The sequence below is a fragment of the Eutrema salsugineum genome, unplaced genomic scaffold (genome assembly GCF_000478725.1).
Source record: "Eutrema salsugineum unplaced genomic scaffold, Eutsalg1_0 scaffold_14, whole genome shotgun sequence".
Classification (NCBI taxonomy): Eukaryota; Viridiplantae; Streptophyta; class Magnoliopsida; order Brassicales; family Brassicaceae; genus Eutrema; species Eutrema salsugineum.
In genome coordinates this window covers 6,474,633-6,493,945 of record NW_006256877.1, presented here as the reverse complement: position 1 = coordinate 6,493,945, position 19,313 = coordinate 6,474,633, and positions in this window count along the sequence as shown.

The following is a 19,313-nucleotide window of genomic DNA, read 5'->3' as shown; positions in this document are numbered from 1 at the left end:
CCTCAACTTCTACCTCTCAATCTATTTTTCCCACATTGTTAGATTCATCACTAAACCTTTTTGTTTTGTCAAACATCACTAAAACTCTTAAACTTATAAACTTCATCACTAAATCATCCAAAATATTCTTCTCTAGTTAATTATATATGGGAGTTTTGCAAGAATTAGATTTTGCTAAACTGAGGATAGTTTTTAGTACTTAATTAATTGTTCATAGTTTTTAACATTTTTAGTACTATTCATGACAATTTAACCATGTATCAACGTGTATACATATAAACGGTATATGGATAGACAAGTATTTTTGTTATTTACAAGCTTAAAAACAAAAAGGATAATTAAATGTCAAGTTTATAAAGAAATTGAATTAAGTGGTAATTTGTGCAGATATGTCATTCTATATTTATAATCAAAATAGTGTGTGATCCGCGCTACGCGCGGACATTTACCATTGTTTTTATATTACGATTCTTCTCTATTATATTATACACATATTTTTTCCCTTTTTTATAGTTTTATATATGGGAGACTTATGTCTCTTATAAAAGATGTTATTCGGGATGTTTTTTTTTAATAATTTTTTGGTTAATGTTATGGAAGTGTTATATTTATTCTTGTTAATTTATTTTTGTTTATGAAGTATTTGTTTTTTTCGTTTTTTTAATTTGTAATTGTGAAAGCACTTTCTCCGTTAGTATATTTTGTATAAGGCCTTGAGTCAAAAGAAGTACAAAATGTCTATATTGAAATCGGGTTTGGATGGTTAGTATGAAAGTTTTTTTAGTCTGTAATTTTTTGTATTATTTTATATTGGCTCATTTTCCAGCTATATTTATTTGTTCGTTCGATGTTTATGAAATCTCATTTTGATTATACAAAGCTGTGTCCGTTTCTAGCCCTTCATAATTGTAGGTATTAATCGATAGCTCTCTCAAATGTTGGCAAAACTCTTCTATTGTTGATAGAGGGTGCTTCAATTGAAAGAGGGTGATTGAAATTTTGGTCGGACCAACCTTTTGTTCATACCCATTCCTTTGGTCTCTAATTGAGTCATTTTTTTCATCCTCCTTCTCTTTCTTCCTTGGGTGATTCAGTGACGTTTATTTCGGTATTGTCCACTCTTGCAGTGCTTTTTTCCAGAATCGGTGCCGGTCTAACCCCTTCCCATGATTTCTTAGATATACCTCTATTCGTCATCATATTGGGGAGCTGATCAGTTTCTCAGCTTTGGAATTGGTTTTTTGGGTGTGCCGTTGGTGACTCCAATTTGGCGTGGATTTCATGGATCCTTTTTGGGATTGGTAGAAAGTCCAGCGTTTATGGTTAAGCTGAGCTGAGTTTTTTTTCTGGAAAATATTACTTCCGTCGAAAAATCTGTTTATGCAATTCTCTTTTGATGGTGATTCCGTGATTGTTGTCGTTCATATGGTTTGTTTAATTTTATTTTCTGGTAGTGTGATATTTGATTTATTTAAAGTGTCTCATCATTTGCCGTAACTAAAGAAACCGGACAAACTAAAAGTTTTTAAAAAAATAATTGCACAGATGGCTGCTGAGGTGGCTGCTGAGGTGGCAGCACCAGAAGAGAGAAAAACTATCTTTATATATATAGATTTCATGGATCCTTTTTGGGATTAGTAGAAAGTCCAGCGTTTATGGTTAAGCTGAGCTGAGTTTTTTTTCTGGAAAATATTACTTCCGTCGAAAAATCTGTTTATGCAATTCTCTTTTGATGGTGATTCCGTGATTGTTGTCGTTCATATGGTTTGTTTAATTTTAGTTTCTGGTAGTGTGATATTTGATTTATTTAAAGTGTCTCATCATTTGCCGTAACTGAAGAAACCGGACAAACTAAAAGTCTTAAAAAAAAATAATTGCACAGATGGCTGCTGAGGTGGCTGCTGAGGTGGCAGCACCAGAAAAGAGAAAAGCTATCTTTATATATATAGATATGGGAGATAACATTTTATCAAAACAAAATAAATAGCTTTTCAACAATTGCTATTACCTAAGATCCGATCCGTACAAACCAAATCCGACCTAGAAAACAAAATATGTAAATGAATAAACAGAACACAAATTAAAACTTCTCAACTTCTATTTTTTTCTTTTATAATTAGAGATAATTTGCACTTTTACTAATCTCTAAAATGAGCATAGCATTTGAATACCCCCCACTCACCAAATTTTCAAATGAATCTTAAACATAACAATGTTAATTTTTATTTCCATCGAACTGGTATTCTTAGGACGACATCAATTTTAAAGTCTTAATTCCTCTCTTCGTAAGAATGTTTGACAAAACCACTTTGAAGTTTTGTTGATAATTAGTACAGTTGGGTTGGTTATATATGGGTCGAAATTAGATTCAAACGAAGTACATATCGTCATATTTATTTTCTAAGGTGATTAAGTTTTTGATAAATGATAATCCAACAAAGAACCCTTCCAATCTATCAAATATATAAGTGTAGTCGTTTTTGAGAAGAAAATTATCGGCAGCTTTTGAACCGAAAAACATTGTCAAATCTAATTGTATTGTTATTGTGACATCCCGACCCGCCCTTCTTTTGGGGACCAGGCGCGGACTGGCGATATCAATCCTAACTCCCCCCAACCGTCCCTCCTAGTGAGCTCAACGCCCTCTCTAGGCCCGTGGGTCCAACGTCCTCTCTCTATGCCCGTTGGCCCAACGTCCTCTCTAGGCCCGTTGGCCCACCACTGTCCGACGGTCGGGAGTCGTTAGTCCGGAAGGCTCGTAAGACTTGTCTACTGTCCCTGCAATCACCACATGATCTTTCCCCGTGCTTTTTCCTCATTCGCACAGTACCGCAGAGTATTTCCCGGTATGTCACCCATCCTGAGACTACTCCAGCATCAGCACGCTTAACTCTGGAGTTCTCTCAGCACACTTGACCGGAAAAGATAAGTGCACTTTGTTGACATAGGTAGCCAAATCAATTCTTATAAGTCTTTCGATATACCGGAAATCGGGATGTTACAATTCTCCCCGACTTCCAAGGAATTCGTCCCCGAATTCTCCCTCTACTCACAGAGTGCTCGTGCACCAGAATCGTTCACCCTATTACAGTGTGAAGCCACATGACGACTCCACACACGTGGTTGGGTGTCGGTTCTGATACCAAATTGTAACACCCCGATTCCTGGTTCCGGAGGAAACCAAAATAAACCGGGATATTAACTAACCTAAACTAAACCAATTCCAAATAACTTGTTGTTCTTTATTCAAATCCAAACCCAAATCCAAGTCTTACAAAAGAGATGAAATAACTTATTAAATCCGAAATAAAATAGAAACATTGTCTTAAAAAGAAATGTGAAATAGTTCTGAAAACAATAAAACTTCCTTCATTTCTGAAGGCACACCACACTAGAATTACTCGTCTAGTTCTTCCTAGACATCAGCACAATCACACTCACAATCACAATCACCTGCATATCGGAATTTAGAGAGAGAGGGGTGAGTAATTTGGGAGAATTACTCAGTGAGAACCAAACCAGGCTCCCGCCTTATTCATTTATTTCCACCAACATATTAAGAATAAATCTAATGAAACCAAACAAGCACTCTACAAGTTCACAAGCAACTAACAAGCAGTGATGTCTCCGATCCCGCCTCTCAATAGGCCAAACCACCTTGTCACTCGGACACAGGTCGACATCTCACCCTGTCACACAGACAGACACCCTGTCACACAGACAGAGACCCTGTCACACAGACAGTCCAATCCCGGCATGCCACATGGACAGCCCCGTGGGTCATCACTCCACCGGATGAATGGATTATTGCCACGGTCACACAGACGGCACATAACCCAGCAAACAAGCCTGCATTCGGCACATCACTATACCAGAAACAGACTATGACCTTTAAGACTTCTACCAATCACTAACCAATCAATAGGGTTGTCAATCAATCATGCTGGTTCTTCCTCTAATGAGATCCTAGATCTTATTAGTTATATATATATATATGGATCTGCCTAGATGCACAAGAAGACAGACCTGTCCCACCAGATCTAGACTCAACACACCAGAAGAAGATAAAGGGATAAGAAGAAAGACCTAGATCTAATCCTCACCTTGGCCTAAAAGCAGATCTGAGATTAAGGAGAACTAGAAGAGGCAAAAGAATCAAGCAGCTTCTGAGAAGGTGGAAGCAGGCGAGTGCTCCTTCTTCTCTCGGCAAGCGGCGGCGGCGGCACCCTTCTTCGGCGGCGGCGGCTCTCCTCCTCGGCGACGGCGGCGTGCAGCTTCTCCTTCTCTCTCTAACTTTCTTTTCTTTGGGTGCTAGGGTAATTAGAGGCAGAATGAGGCTCATTAACTCCTAATTCCCTATTTATATTAGGGTTTTTGGAGTGGGCCTGGCTTTGATGGGCCTCCTCTAATTGGGCTGGGTTTGGGATGTTACAACTCTCCCCTACTTCCATAGAATTCGTCCCCGAATTCTCTCCTACTCCTCCGGTTTCTCCCTTGTCCTTAAAGAGTTCCGGGAATTCCTTCCGCATTTCCTGCTCTACTTCCCAGGTTTCCTCGCGGATTCCATCCCTTTCCCAACACACCTTAACCGCTGGCTTCCTCTTACCATTCAACTCCTTCTCCCGAAATTCCAACACTGCCACAGGCTGATATGCTGCTGAGAAGTCCTTCCTTACATCTGCTGGCGGCTGGGGCAAAATGAGCTCTGGCTCCCTCACAACTTTCCTCAGAAGCGAAATATGAAACACATCATGGAACTCAGCTAATTCTTTGGGCAACTCCAAGCGATAAGCCACTTATCCAATCCTTTCCAGGATAGGGTATGGCCCCATGTACCTAGGCTTAAGCTTCTTCATCAGCCGATGCTTATCATTCCCTCTGAAGGTCTTTCTCCTTGAGTTCTGATGCTTCTACTCTGGTCTGTGTTTGGAGAGGTAATCGGTTCTTCCACGAATTCTATCTATCATGAGCTTCTTTCAACCTTGTCTTAAGCATTTCCACTTGCTTAGACGCCTCCTCAAGAAGTTCTGGCTCTAGCACTCTCATTTCTTCGACTTCGATCCAGCACAGAGGTGTGCGACAAGGCCGACCATATAGAGCCTCATATGGTGCCATCACAATGCTACTATGATAACTGTTATTATAAGCAAATTCCGCCAAAGGCAAATGCTTCTCCCAACTTCCTTCCCAATCTAAGACACACGCTCTCAACAGATCCTCCAGGGTCCTAATCGTCCTCTCCGATTGGCCATCTGTCTGAGGGTGGTACGCTGTGCTGAGATGGACCTTTGTTCCCAATGCTTTCTGGAAAGCTTGCCAGAAACTAGCTGTGAACTTTGGATCCCGATCCGACACTATGCTCACTGGAACTCCATGCAACCTCACAATAACATCAATATACTTCTGCGCCAACTGCTCCGCTTCATCCGTCTTTTTAATTGGAAAAAAGTGAGCTGACTTAGTAAGACGGTCTACGATTACCCAAATCGCATTCTTCTTACTTAGTGTCCTGGGAAACCCCGTCACAAAATCCATAGTTACCATATCCCATTTCCATTCTGGTAATGGTAAGTTCTGGAGAAGTCCACTGGGTGCCATCTGCTCTGCTTTCACTTGCTGACATGTAGAACACTGAGATATCCAAGCAGAAATATCACGCTTCATACCAGACCAATGGTAGTAGCGTTTCAGATCCCGATATATCTTGGTGTTCCCTGGATGAATAGAAACTTCGACTGATGAGCCTGACTTAGCACTTCCCTCCTTACCTCATCATTCATGGGAACACAGACTCGATTCCTATACATGTAAGTCCCATTGTCTGCTTTGTGGTACCCAACCACTTGCTTTTCAAAAATCTCCTTAAGGGACAAATCATGCGCTTGCTCCTGACGAATCCTCATTAGCAGGTCAGCATTATCCAATGCTTCCAATCCTGCGGCATCATCCCCCACTTCAGCGACACACAAACTCAAATTTGCCAAGGTCGCTATCAGCTCCTGCGTTTCCTTAGCCTCAGAAACCGCATTCCTCCTTCTACTCAAGGCATCTGCCACTTGGTTGGCCTTTCCCGGATGATAGGAAATTTCCAAATCATAATCAGCCAATAATTCTATCCACCTCCTCTGCCTTAGGTTCAAATCATCCTGAGTGAACACATGCTTCAAACTCTGATGATCAGTATATATGTGCACCTTCTCCCCATACAGGTAAGCACGCCAAATCTTCAGAGCAAAGACTACTGCTGCTAACTCCAAATCATGAGTCGGATAATTCACTTCATGCTTCCGAAGCTGTCTAGATGCATAGGCTACGACCTTCTTCTCCTGCATCAGCACACATCCTAGCCCGGATCCAGAGGCATCGGTGTATACATCATATGGTATTTCTGACCTTGGAAGTACCAATATCGGAGTCTCTGTGAGTTTCTGCTTCAACTCCTCAAAACTCTGAGATCTCTTATCCGTCCACTCAAACTTAACATTCTTCTCCGTCAAGTTGGTGAGAGGTTTGGCGATACGGGAGAAATTAGGCATAAACTTGCGATAATATCCAGCCAGACCCAAAAAGCTACGGACTTCAGTAACACTTTTAGGTACAGGCCACTCTGTCACTGTAGTGATCTTCTCAGGATCCACTGCTACTCCCTCTTCTGAGACAATATGCCCAAGGAATCCCATCTTCCTCTGCCAAAAGCTACACTTGCTTAGCTTCGCAAAAAGCTGCTGATCCCTTAACTTCTGCAGAATCATGCCCAAATGCCATTCATGCTCTCTCTCCGACCTTGAATATACCAGGATATCATCAATAAAGGCAATCACACACTTATCCAAGTGCTCCCGAAAAAGGTCATTCATCAACTTCATAAAAACTGCAGGCGCATTAGTCAATCCAAACAGCATTACCACAAACTCATAATGACCATATCGAGTTCGGAATGCTGTCTTACTAATGTCCTCCTCTGCTATCCGAATCTGGTGATAGCCTGACGCCAAATCAATCTTAGAGAACCATGAAGCTCCTTCTAACTGGTCCAACAACTCATCAATCCTTGGCAAGGGATACTTATTCTTAATGGTCACCTTATTCAGCCCTCTATAATCAATGCAAAGTCGAAAGCTTCCATCTTTCTTCTTTACAAATAGCACGGGCGCTCCCCATGGCGAGCTGCTTGGCCGAATAAATCCTTAATCCGTCAAGTCCTCCAACTGCTTCTTTAGCTCAGCCATCTCTGCTGGTGCCAATCGATATGGAACCTTCGAAACAGGGGCTGTTCCAGGTTCTAACTCGACAGTGAAGTCAACTCCTCTTCTTGGCGGAGGTCCAGTCAGTGGTTATTATTCGTCCGCGTATTCATTTACCACTGGTATCTCCTCAAGGCTCTTAGGTGCTCCTTCTCCTACCATAGAGACTGTCGCCAAGAAAGCTTAACATCCTTCCTCTATAAGATTCTCGGCATGAATCACCGAAACGACTGGCACTCCTGCGTCGGTCTTTACTCCTTGAAAGACAACCCGACCTCCTCGATGCGGAATATAGGCCCTCGACTTCCAGCAATTCAGGACAACTTCATAATGCTTCAGCCAGTCCATTCCAAGGATAACATCATAGTGGCCCAACTTCATTTCCACTAGAGTCCAAGGAAAATCTGCTCCTTCCAACAGGATAGGCACCTCTTCATGGATTCCAATGTTCTCCACCTGCTCACTTCAAGCAGTTTCCACTGCTTTCAACCTGGGGATGAACTTTCCGGAGAAGGTCCAACACTTGGTCAACCTCGTGCTCACAAAACTATGAAAGGCAGATAAGTCAGTCCGGTCCCGTAAAGACTAACTTCCTGCAAAAGAAAAAGAACAACAAAACTAGAGAGGCCAGTCTAGGTGGTGGTTTTCTTTCTTTGAAAACATTAGAAAATATTTGAACTTTGAAAACTTGAAAACTTTTAAAAACTTTTAAACCTTTTTTTTTTTTTTGAAATCCGAATCCCATTCCCACTATTCTAGACTTAGCTCTCTTAACACCTAGTTCGAACCATGCTCTGATACCAAATTGTGACATCCCGACCCGCCCTCCTTTTAGGGACCAGGCGCGGACCGGCGATATCAATCCTAACTCCCCCCAACCGTCCCTCCCAGTGAGCCCAACGCCCTCTCTAGGCCCGTGGGCCCAACATCCTCTCTCTAGGCCCGTTGGCCCAACGTCCTCTCTAGGCCCGTTGGCCCACCACTGTCCGACGGTCGGGAGTCGTTAGTCCGGAAGGCTCGTAAGATTGTCTACTGTCCCTGCAATCACCACATGATCTTTTCCCGTGCTTTGTCCTCACTCGCACAGTACCGCAGAGTACTTCCCGGTAGATCACCCATCCATAGACTACTCCAGCATCAGCACGCTTAACTCTGGAGTTCTCTCAGCATACTTGACCGGAAAAGATAAGTGCACTTTGTTGACATAAGTAGCCAAATCAATTCTTATAAGCCTTTCCATATACCGGAAATTGGGATGTTATAATTCTCCCCGACTTCCAAAGAATTCGTCCCCGAATTCTCCCTTTACCCCAACAGTGCTTGCACCAGGATCGTTCACCCTGTTACGGTGTGAGGCCACATGACGACTCCACACACGAAATCGGGTGTCGGCTCTGATACCACTTGTGACATCCCGACCCGCCCTTCCTTTGGGGACCAGGCGCGGACCGGCGATATCAATCCTAACTCCCCCCAACCGCCCCTCCCAGTGAGCCCAACGCCCTCTCTAGGCACGTTGGCCCACCACTGTCCGACGGTCGGGAGTCGTTAGTCTGGAAGACTTGTCTACTGTCCCTGCAATCACCATATGATCTTTCCCCGTGCTTTGTCCTCACTCGCACGATACCGCAGAATACTTCCCGGTAGGTCACCCATCCTGAGACTACTCCAGCATCAGCACGCTTAACTCTGGAGTTCTCTCAGCACACTTGACCGGAAAAGATAAGTGCACTTTGTTGATATAGGTAGCCAAATCAATTCTTATAAGTCTTTCCATATACCGGAAATCGGGATGTTACAATACTCCCCGACTTCCAAAGAATTCATCCCCGAATTCTCCCTCTACTCACAGAGTGCTCGTGCACCAGAATCGTTCACCCTATTACGGTGTGAAGCCACATGACGACTCCACACACGTGGTTGGGTGTCGGCTCTGATACCACTTGTGACATCCCGACCCGCCTTTCCTTTGGGTACCAGACGCGGACCGGCGATATCAATCCTAACTCCCCCCAACCGCCCCTCCCAGTGAGCCCAACGCCCTCTCTAGGCCCGTGAGCCCAACGTCCACTCTAGGCCCGTTGGCCCACCACTGTCCGACGGTCAGGAGTCGTTAGTCCAGAAGGCTCGTAAGACTTGTCTACTGTCCCTGCAATCACCACATGATCTTTTCCCCGTGCTTTGTCCTCACTCGCACGGTACCGCAGAGTACTTCCCGGTAGGTCACCCATCCTGAGACTACTCCAGCATCAGCACGCTTAACTCTGGAGTTCTCTCAGCACACTTGACCGGAAAAGATAAGTGCACTTTGTTGATATAGGTAGCCAAATCAATTCTTATAAATCTTTCCATATACTAGAAATCGGGATGTTACAATTCTCCCCGACTTCCAAAGAATTCGTCCCCGAATTCTCCCTCTACTCACAGAGTGCTCGTGCACCAGAATCGTTCACCCTATTACGGTGTGAAGCCACATGACGACTCCACACACGTGGTTGGGTGTCGGCTCTGATACCACTTGTGACATCCCGACCCGCCCTTCCTTTGGGGACCAGGCGCGGACCGGCGATATCAATCCTAACTCCCCCCAACCGCCCCTCCTAGTGAGCCCAACGCCCTCTCTAGGCCCGTGGGCCCAACATCCTCTCTAGGCCCGTTGGCCCACCACTGTCCGACGGTCGGGAGTCGTTAGTCCGGAAGGCTCGTAAGACTTGTCTACTGTCCCTGCAATCACCACATGATCTTTCCCCGTGCTTTGTCCTCACTCGCACGGTACCGCAGAGTACTTCCTGGTAGGTCACCCATCTTGAGACTACTCCAGCATCAGTACGCTTAACTCTGGAGTTCTCTCAACACACTTTGCACTTTGTTGACATAGGTAGCCAAATCAATTGTTATAAGTCTTTCCATATACCGGAAATCGGGATGTTACAGTTATCTTGTGTAGCGGTTTTGGAGCCAGAAGATACAACGAATCTCATTTCAACGAGTTTCTGAGGTATAAAATGTTTTTCAAAATCACAAATTAAGGTGACCATCTTTCAAATTTCTAGCCTTGTCGTAAATTTACGATCTCGTAAGATTCACAGTCGCTCTATCTTAAAAATTTATCTACTTTCATTTTTACTGCTTTCAAGTTTTATTGTTTTAATCATGGAGTTTTTATAACTCCAGTTGATCCATGTATTCTTATGGTTTAATTTAATGAGAAATACGAGTTGCACAAAAAAATTATTCCAAAATATAAGTGTGATCGTTTAAAAAACAAAGATTATATTTGTATGGAAAATTTGGACCAAAAACACTTATATAAGATTTAAGGTTCTAAATCCGTTATCAAAATCAAATTATGAGATAGCTTTAGGTTCAAGTCGTTGAAGCCTCGAAGGTATGGATTTATGTATATATATATATATATATATATTACCTTAAACTTTGATCATAAATGAACGAAGAACTTATGAGAGAAGTTTAATTAAAGTCCAAGGTATATATTAATGTAACTGTATAATCTAATAACTGATTGGTGATGGAACGTAGTCAAAGATTCTTGTATTCATAGTCTAGAACTTAGTAATTTATATTTTACCAAATCACATGTGTTGTGTCTACATAGAAATAGCAAAGAAATATATTTTTTGGAGTAAATAGTTTGTTTGACAATGACAATTTGATCAATAATAATCATTAAAAATTTAATTGGGTGACCAGTCTAGTTTCTAACTAATTAACAAAACCTTTAACCCAACATGTATCTTTACATTCTTAGCCCTTCTACTGGTTATGTAAATTAGTCTAGATTTGTGTCTGTGTTTTGTGTCTCAAAATAATCAAGAATAAGCAAAAAAAACTATAATAAACTCCAATATTACTCCAGACTACTTTCAAAAAGAATATATATACTAGTCATAGCTAGGCTACCTCAATAGTAATAATGTACTCGAATTTTAATATCCTATGTATAAACTAGTAATCCGCATCTACACGATTAAGTGTCACGGTAGGATGTTACATAGAAAAAGACCAATATACATGGTTAGTTGGTATACACGATGAGATTTCGAGATTATAATTTGTTTTGAAGCTTTCGAACTTTTTTTTTTGAACATTTAAGCTTTTGAAATTCTAAGCTTAGTTAACAAGACCATGCAAACGATTAACTAAATAAAACTAGCAAAAGGGAACTAACAAGTTGATTAGGCAGTATGAAAGATACTAGGATCAAGCACGTAGTTAGTTAAAGCATAATCATGGACATTGAATCACTAATTTGATACTAAACCCTCTTAAAACTATCGGGATATAACAAATGCCATAATAGATGAAACAGGACAGTGAGAATGATCAAGGTCTAAGAGTTAATTATTTTGAAATATTTCGTTGACTCAACTCAACCCAAATTTCATAAACATGTGGTAGTCACAAGGTGAACCATGTATTGTCTATGGCCCATTTATATGAATATATTAAATTAACCTAAAAATTGCAATTACCAGTAAGCACGATTGCAATATGGGATCTCAAACTATTTTAGGTTAAACACTAAGTTAGGAAAGTGAACCAGAATTAGTGGGGATCTTACCGTGAGTTATATAGGTATTGCCAAAAAAATAGTAATTTTAATTTACGTAATCCAGTTGAAAATTACAAATTAACTACATATGATTGATTATCTACATATGTTTTCACGACCTATAACCTCACCAAGAGAAAACATGTGGTGTAATTTGAAGCTAAAATCCGCATTAACAAGAATCAAGATAACCTAATACTTTGGATCCAACCGCTTTTGCTGGACTAAATATTGTTTTTGGTACGGCGACAAAAATTCAACTCTAATCTATCACAATCACAATGGCATGAAAAATATATTTTTATCCATATCCTTAATCCATATCCTTATCTTTTTGTGAATTAATATTTTTTTCGTAATGAATAATGGCTGCCTAACGACCCATCCCATGAGTTATGTTGGTAAACTAACGAGAGGATGTGGTGTGTAACGTATGTGAGATGTGATGTGATATTGAGAGAGGTCCAAAAGTAGGTGGACGAATACGGTGTCGGTTCGTTCAACTTACAAAGGGTGTCGGTTTTGGTCAAATTTTCACTTTTAAGATAAATCATTGACGTTAATGATGATAATAACCATGAATCATAATCAACTTGGAGTACTCTACTCGGTGAACAACGAAAAAAAATTAAGACTTATCGAAAGAAGAGATGGGTAGTAGGTTGTTCAATATCGATTTTTGATGTTTTCTTTTTTGATTCATCATCTTCGGGGCTTCGCTTCCGGAAGACGAGATCATGCAGGTTTTGTGTATCTCAACCGTATACGATTCTTGTATTTCCTTCGTATTTTAATGAAATTTAGTGAAATCAAAAAGATCAACTTGGATTACTTTTAATGTTAAAAATAAAATAAAATTTGGATTACTTTTTATTTTTATGTATGTTAGTATGTATATACACATTCCATGCACACGTGTGAATCCAGTGAGTCCGTACCATTTTGTAATTATGTTTGGGAACAAGAAGAATACGCTCTCCGAGAGTCGTTTTCCGAAAAAAAATCATGATGTCTTATTAGAGTTGGCTTATTTACCCCATGCGTTTAACTACCAAAATTGGTACTTTACTCTCTTGCTCTATTACAATGAAAAATGATGACTTAAGTAACACAAAACTTAAGGCAAACGAATTTTTCTTCCTTTCTCTTTCTAACATTTAATAAATATATGTAGAAGTTACTATGGTTATAATGAAAAATATTAAATATCCAAAGTAATTTTACGAAAACCTGTCTAGATTGGTAGATCATCTTCAAAAAATACGCCAACTTAATCTCGTACTTTAAGGAAAATATAAGAATCAATACAAGTATACTTATATATATATATGTGTGTGAATGAAAAAATATATTTTAAAATGTCGAATTATTAGATTATAGATTGTAATAATTCGACGCAGGCATGCATGAACGTGAGACAGAGAGGAGAAACATATCAAAGTCCATTTATATACATGTCTTCTGTTTGGTGTTATCATTATATCTCCATTATTAAAAAATGCGTTGCAATGTCCTTTTCTCTTTTCCATATTTTTAAATAAAAACACAATTGGTTTTTGTCTTCTTTTTTTTTTGACAACCTCAATTGGTCTTTGTTAAAGTAATAATTAGTTCGAGTTTGTTAATTCTCTTTTCCATACGATAATAATAATTCTTCTAATGTTCTAATCCTTTGTCGTGTGGTTTAATCTCTCTCTTTGATGCTTTCAAATGTTCTTATCTTTTTGGTTTGCAACAAAATATTCTGCCTCAATTTATCTATATATATATATATATATATATATATATGTAGTTAGGTACCCTTGCATTGACATAAACTTATCTATGTTACCACAATTTACATAATGTATTTTTCAGTTGACGTTATCAGATATTTTACGTTTCAAATGATGTCTCTTTTGGAGAAAGAGAGAAAGAAAGATGAATAAATAGTGACATATAGAAGGAAAAAAAAATAAAAGTTTTCGGAAACTACCACAAGTTTGATTTTTGTTTTTTTAACATTTTCCTGCAAATTTTCACAAGTTTTCTATAACTTTTACACAGTTTTGTACATACTAATAAATTTTTGGAACCTTTTATAAGAAATTTGGGTATAGCATATCATACATCCAAAAATCTTTGTAGTCGTAACATGAGCAGATGCATTGATATAGATATGTTTCTAGTATTATAACAAGAATTCTTTAACAAGAGTTCAAATCCATTAAAATAAATTTTAACAAGAGTTCGAAACCTTTAACAAATTTTTTGGAAACTTTCACGTGTTCTCTATGTAAAAAGCATTTTTCAGCTTCTTCATTCTAAATGGCTCAATTTGATTTCTTCTTACATGTAAATCCTAAAATCTTATCCCTAATCCCAAAATTATTATTCTAAATTATCAAATCTGAAACCTTAACCCTGAAATCTAAACACAAATCGTTAAATTTGAACTCTAAACAAAATAATAAACAAATGCTTGCTGCCAAAAAAAAAAAAAAAATCATGTTTAAGTGAACTTGTAAATGTGAAATAAAAATGCTAGGCGCGTCACATTTGGGAAAAAAACAAATGAAATGCAATAAATTAACTCACATCACGAACTCTAGTGATTTGATACTTTACATACCACACAAACTTTACGTAAGTTTTACAACTCCCTTGTCTTGACCATCATGGACATGTCACATATTTTTCATTACATTGTATATATAATTTTAACTGAATGCCTTGTTAACAAGAGTAGGGAAGTTACCCAATTAACTTACAATAATCATTAATCTACTTTTATGTGTGTTTTGTCTCGAAAGATAAAACTTATTATGATAATATGATGTGTTGTTACCCATCGATGTTCAAAATTTTATAAGAAACTAAGCAGGGGTTGGGAGAGATTCTAGTGCTTAACCAGTTACAGCGATAAATTAAGGATCAAGTGGAGATTTTATTTCGTAATTTTTACGGTTTTACCCATAAATTTGGTTTATATCATCTTTATTTTTTTCTAAAAAAATACTCCTGTATACTGCTTATATATTTGTTGACCATTATTGATAAAACAACATGATCTATGGGTTTATATATTTGTGGACCATAATCCATAATTGAAAGTTTGTCACGTTGTGATTTCTTAGTCATATTGGGTTCATTTCTGCCTTTTTCTCTCATTTTGCTTTAATGAAGGCGCGTTTTTGAACTTTGAGAGTACTAATGACTAGTAAGCTAGTATTAAATTCCCCATTATATTTTAAGCTAAAGGCTAGGGTTCAAAATTAAAAAGGTTCCACTCCACTGAATTGTGTGTGTGTGTGTTTATAGGACAGAGGGAGTATGCTGCTCACTATTTTTATTTTTTTAAGTTTTAGTAACCAACTCATTCTTATTAATTCTCTTTATCTTCTGTAATTTTAATTTCTATAAAATGGTTTTTTTTTTGCTGTAAGAAAAGTCATACTCCCTCTGTTCTATAAATCTTTTAAAACAGAACATCATTTGATAATTAATTAAAAAATTAATTCAACTAATCATAGAAAAGGCTATAGAATTCAAAGAGTCAAAAGTATCAAATAACATTAAAATTTGCTTAAAAATTTGTAAAATATCTTATAAAATAAAACAAAAAAGAATTATAAAAGATAATTCTTAAACATCTTATATTATGAGACAGATGAAGTATTTTTTTGTTCTGGTTATTTTTTTTTCTTCTTTTTTTGGTTGCATTCATTGCCTAGTCATCACCATTGCACAGTTTTTTTCCCTTCAAATTTTTATGGGGGTAAGAGAGAATATATTAATTTCCATAAATTATAAACACTTTTTTCTTATGTCTAAAAGAATGAGAATATTACCACTAGGTGCACTTTTTGAAAGTGTAATTGCTAAAAAGGCACTTTCTGAATCAGGTGGACTTATTTTACTTTGCTCCCATTTTTGGATTTTTTTATCCTTATTTTTCTTTTACTTTACCAAAACGTACGGGGTCCACTTAAATTCATTCATCAGCTTCTACACACTAAATCACATGAACTCATCTTAATTTATCAGTTTTCACATATTAAATCACACAAGACCCACCTATATATATGCAACTATATGGATACACATATAAATATGTACATATATTTATATAGTTATATCCATCTATAATATATGCATATAGATATGCATGTATAAATATATATGTGTGTATCTATATAGTTATATCCATTTATACTCTATATACGTGGATATGTAAATATATCCATATATTATGTGTTCACGTGTACGCTATTATATGAATACGTATGTGTATACATATATATATATTTATATAATTGCATAGATATCCATATATTTGTGTCCACGTGGACGCTATTATATGGATACCTATGTGTTTATCACTAAACGACAAAAAAAATTAAGTTAAAAAATATAAAATGGATATCAAAGTATTAAGAAAAATATTCAATTATTTTTTAAATAATAGATAAATAATAACAAATAATTATGGGGAGTGTGTGATATCAATATAATATTAAATAAAGAAATAATATAGATAAGTAAGCAAAATTGTTAAAACAGTCATTTGTCTCCTCCAAATAGTAGAAAAGTATGTCTTTTGGTAATTAAAACACAAAAGTTCTTTTTTTGGACATTAGATAACTCAAAAGTACACCTAGTGGTAACACAGAAGAATTGATGAAGCTCTTAACAATTACTTCTTTCATTTCACAAAAATTATTATTTTAAAACGTATCTATTTATATTTTCAATAAAAAATATTAGTTAACAAAAAACAAACTTTAACCCTATTGAATTAGTGTATTGAATTAGAAAGAAAAAAATGTTTAATGTATTAATATAGGATAAAATGAAATTTTTGATAGTTTTTTTTAATATGAATGAAATGTATCAAAATGACACTCTTTATAAAACAGAGAAAGTAATAAATAATACTTTCATGCAAGATAATTTAATAATAAACTAATTTCTTTAGGTGGGAAAAAGCTACTTTATGTTTAGAAATGCTGAAGTGAAAAATAATTAATTTCATATTCTGTTTATTAATTAAGATTTTTTAAGGGCTTGTATACCTCATTTTTTGAGTATTTTTTTTAGTTTATCAAATTTTCTTATCTAAAATATAAATTTCTCTAATGTCAATATATATATATATATATATATATATAAATTTCTCTAACACCTGTAGATTAATGTTAGGGTTTAAAAAAAAAAAGCTAGAGAACTTTGCCGGCAATATCTGGTTATGGTTTGACGTTTTCATAGATGATAGACGAATGATGTGTATATAAACGAGATATGCTTTTTTGGGGGTCAAAAACAACATATATGCTAATTTTGAGTTTGTGATAGTTTTGAATGACGGTGTACAAGTTCAAATAGATGACCTAGAATTTTTGTAAACGGTTCAAATGAAACGTCAAAATATTTACATATATATGTTGGTTATTTCTGTATTTATTTAATAAGTAACGTAAAGTACATTTTTTGTATCCATTAAAAACATAATTTTCTCTTTCTGAAGCTTTGAATAAATCAGTTTTATTATATATTTTTAGAAACTACCACTAGTAAATATTTATAATATATCTTCCAAAATCTTCACGAAATTGTAAACATGAACTGTCGTGGAAAATGAAATCATGTTATACTATTATCCATTAATTTGCTTATGAACTCAAAAATATCCACAGCGCAAAATAAGCGATTAAATTACCATGTTTCTAAATATTATAATTTCAAATTACCTAACTTGCTAACATCTCTAGCTATGCGTATAGTTAGTGAGATTGGAGGAAAAAAAAAGAGTATGTAAACAATGCCGAACATAGTAAGCATCTACATCAACAAAATTATTAAAATTAATTAATTCTCAAGAAAGTAATTAATTATAACAAAACTAGATATTGATTCTGCGCTTCGCGCAGGCTAGAAAAAAAAGTATGTTGATGTTAAATCTAAAAAAGAAGTACAAAATAATATCTATTATTACAAATTGTTGAATAGCTAATTTATCACATTTTTTTTTCTTTTTTTATTTTATTTTTTCCTTTTCTCTATTTTCATATTTTTATAGTTTATTATTTTCATCTTTCGTTCTTTTTTCTTATTTTTAATGTCCTAATCTTTGTATTTTCCAAAATTTTTCTTTATTGACTTCATGTTCTTTTTCTTCTTGTTATTTTTTTTTCTTGATCGTCTTGACTTCTTCTTCTTCCTTTTCTTTATGTTTTTCTTTATCTTCTTTTTTTTTTTCAGTTTTTTTTTTCAGTTTTTTTTTAATTTTTTTTTTCCTAATTTTTTTCCATCTCTTATTTTTTATTTATCTGGTGTATGTATTTTTCTTCTTTTACTTTTTTTATTTTATTTACTTCATATTTATATATGTCTTTTTTTAATTTATTTTCCTTCTTCTTCTTCCTACTTTTATTTTTTTCATCATCTTTTTAATTTTTTTATTATTGTCGTTTTCTCTAATCTTTTTTTTCAATTTTTAACAATATCTCATTTTCACTTAAATATATATATATATATATATATATATATATTTAGTCCAGTTTATATCAATTAAATTTTATTCTATTCATTAATCTGTATAACATTCTAAATTTATGAGTTTAGTATTTAATTTTACTGATTTAAATTTGAAATCTAGTAATAAATATAATTATGTTTTAATAAATAAACATTAAAAATAGACTCTTTTTAATGATGCTGATGTAGACACCCTGAAAAAACTCTTATATTATATAATAGATTGTTGGAGAGCTATCTCATAACATGTTGGTGAATCGGAATATTCTAAACCGGCAACGCCGTGCACAGAGGAGCATGTAGCAAAATTTATGTATAGCAAATTGTTTTATAACAAATCTGAACAGTTGAATTTTTATTTTCGATTTTGAAGTGGGTTTTCATAACCCACTACAAGAAAACTGCCGAAAATTTACGAAAAATATCGTTGGAAAATCGTAGGAAACAGCCTTTTCTTATCAAAGTCCTACGAATTTTTTTCATAGGAAATCGGCCGTCAAGGTAGAAAAATGGTAGGAAATTTCCTACGAAAATGTCAGTAAAAAAATTTTCTACGAAAATATTGGTAGACAATTTCCTACCAAATTACTACCATTTTCCTTTAGTTTGTGTTTATTCCAATTTTCTACAAAATATTAATTATCTATTTCTTACGAATTTACTATTTTCTACCAACTTTTACCAATTTTCTATCAATAAAATAAAAATAATTTAATAAAATCAAAATAGAATTAATATCAAAAATTTAATTTAAATTAAAACATAATTATAAAGTTTATTAATAATATATATATATATATATATATAAAACAAAATAAATTTATTAATTACTATAAGTTTATAGCTTAATTAAGTAATTATTAATCAGAAAGAAAGAGAAGATGAAAACTCTCATTTATAGTGCAGCTTCTTCAACTAAATTATGTAGATTGTCGATGTGGGACAAACCAAAAAAACATATTTTCTTACAGAATTTCTAC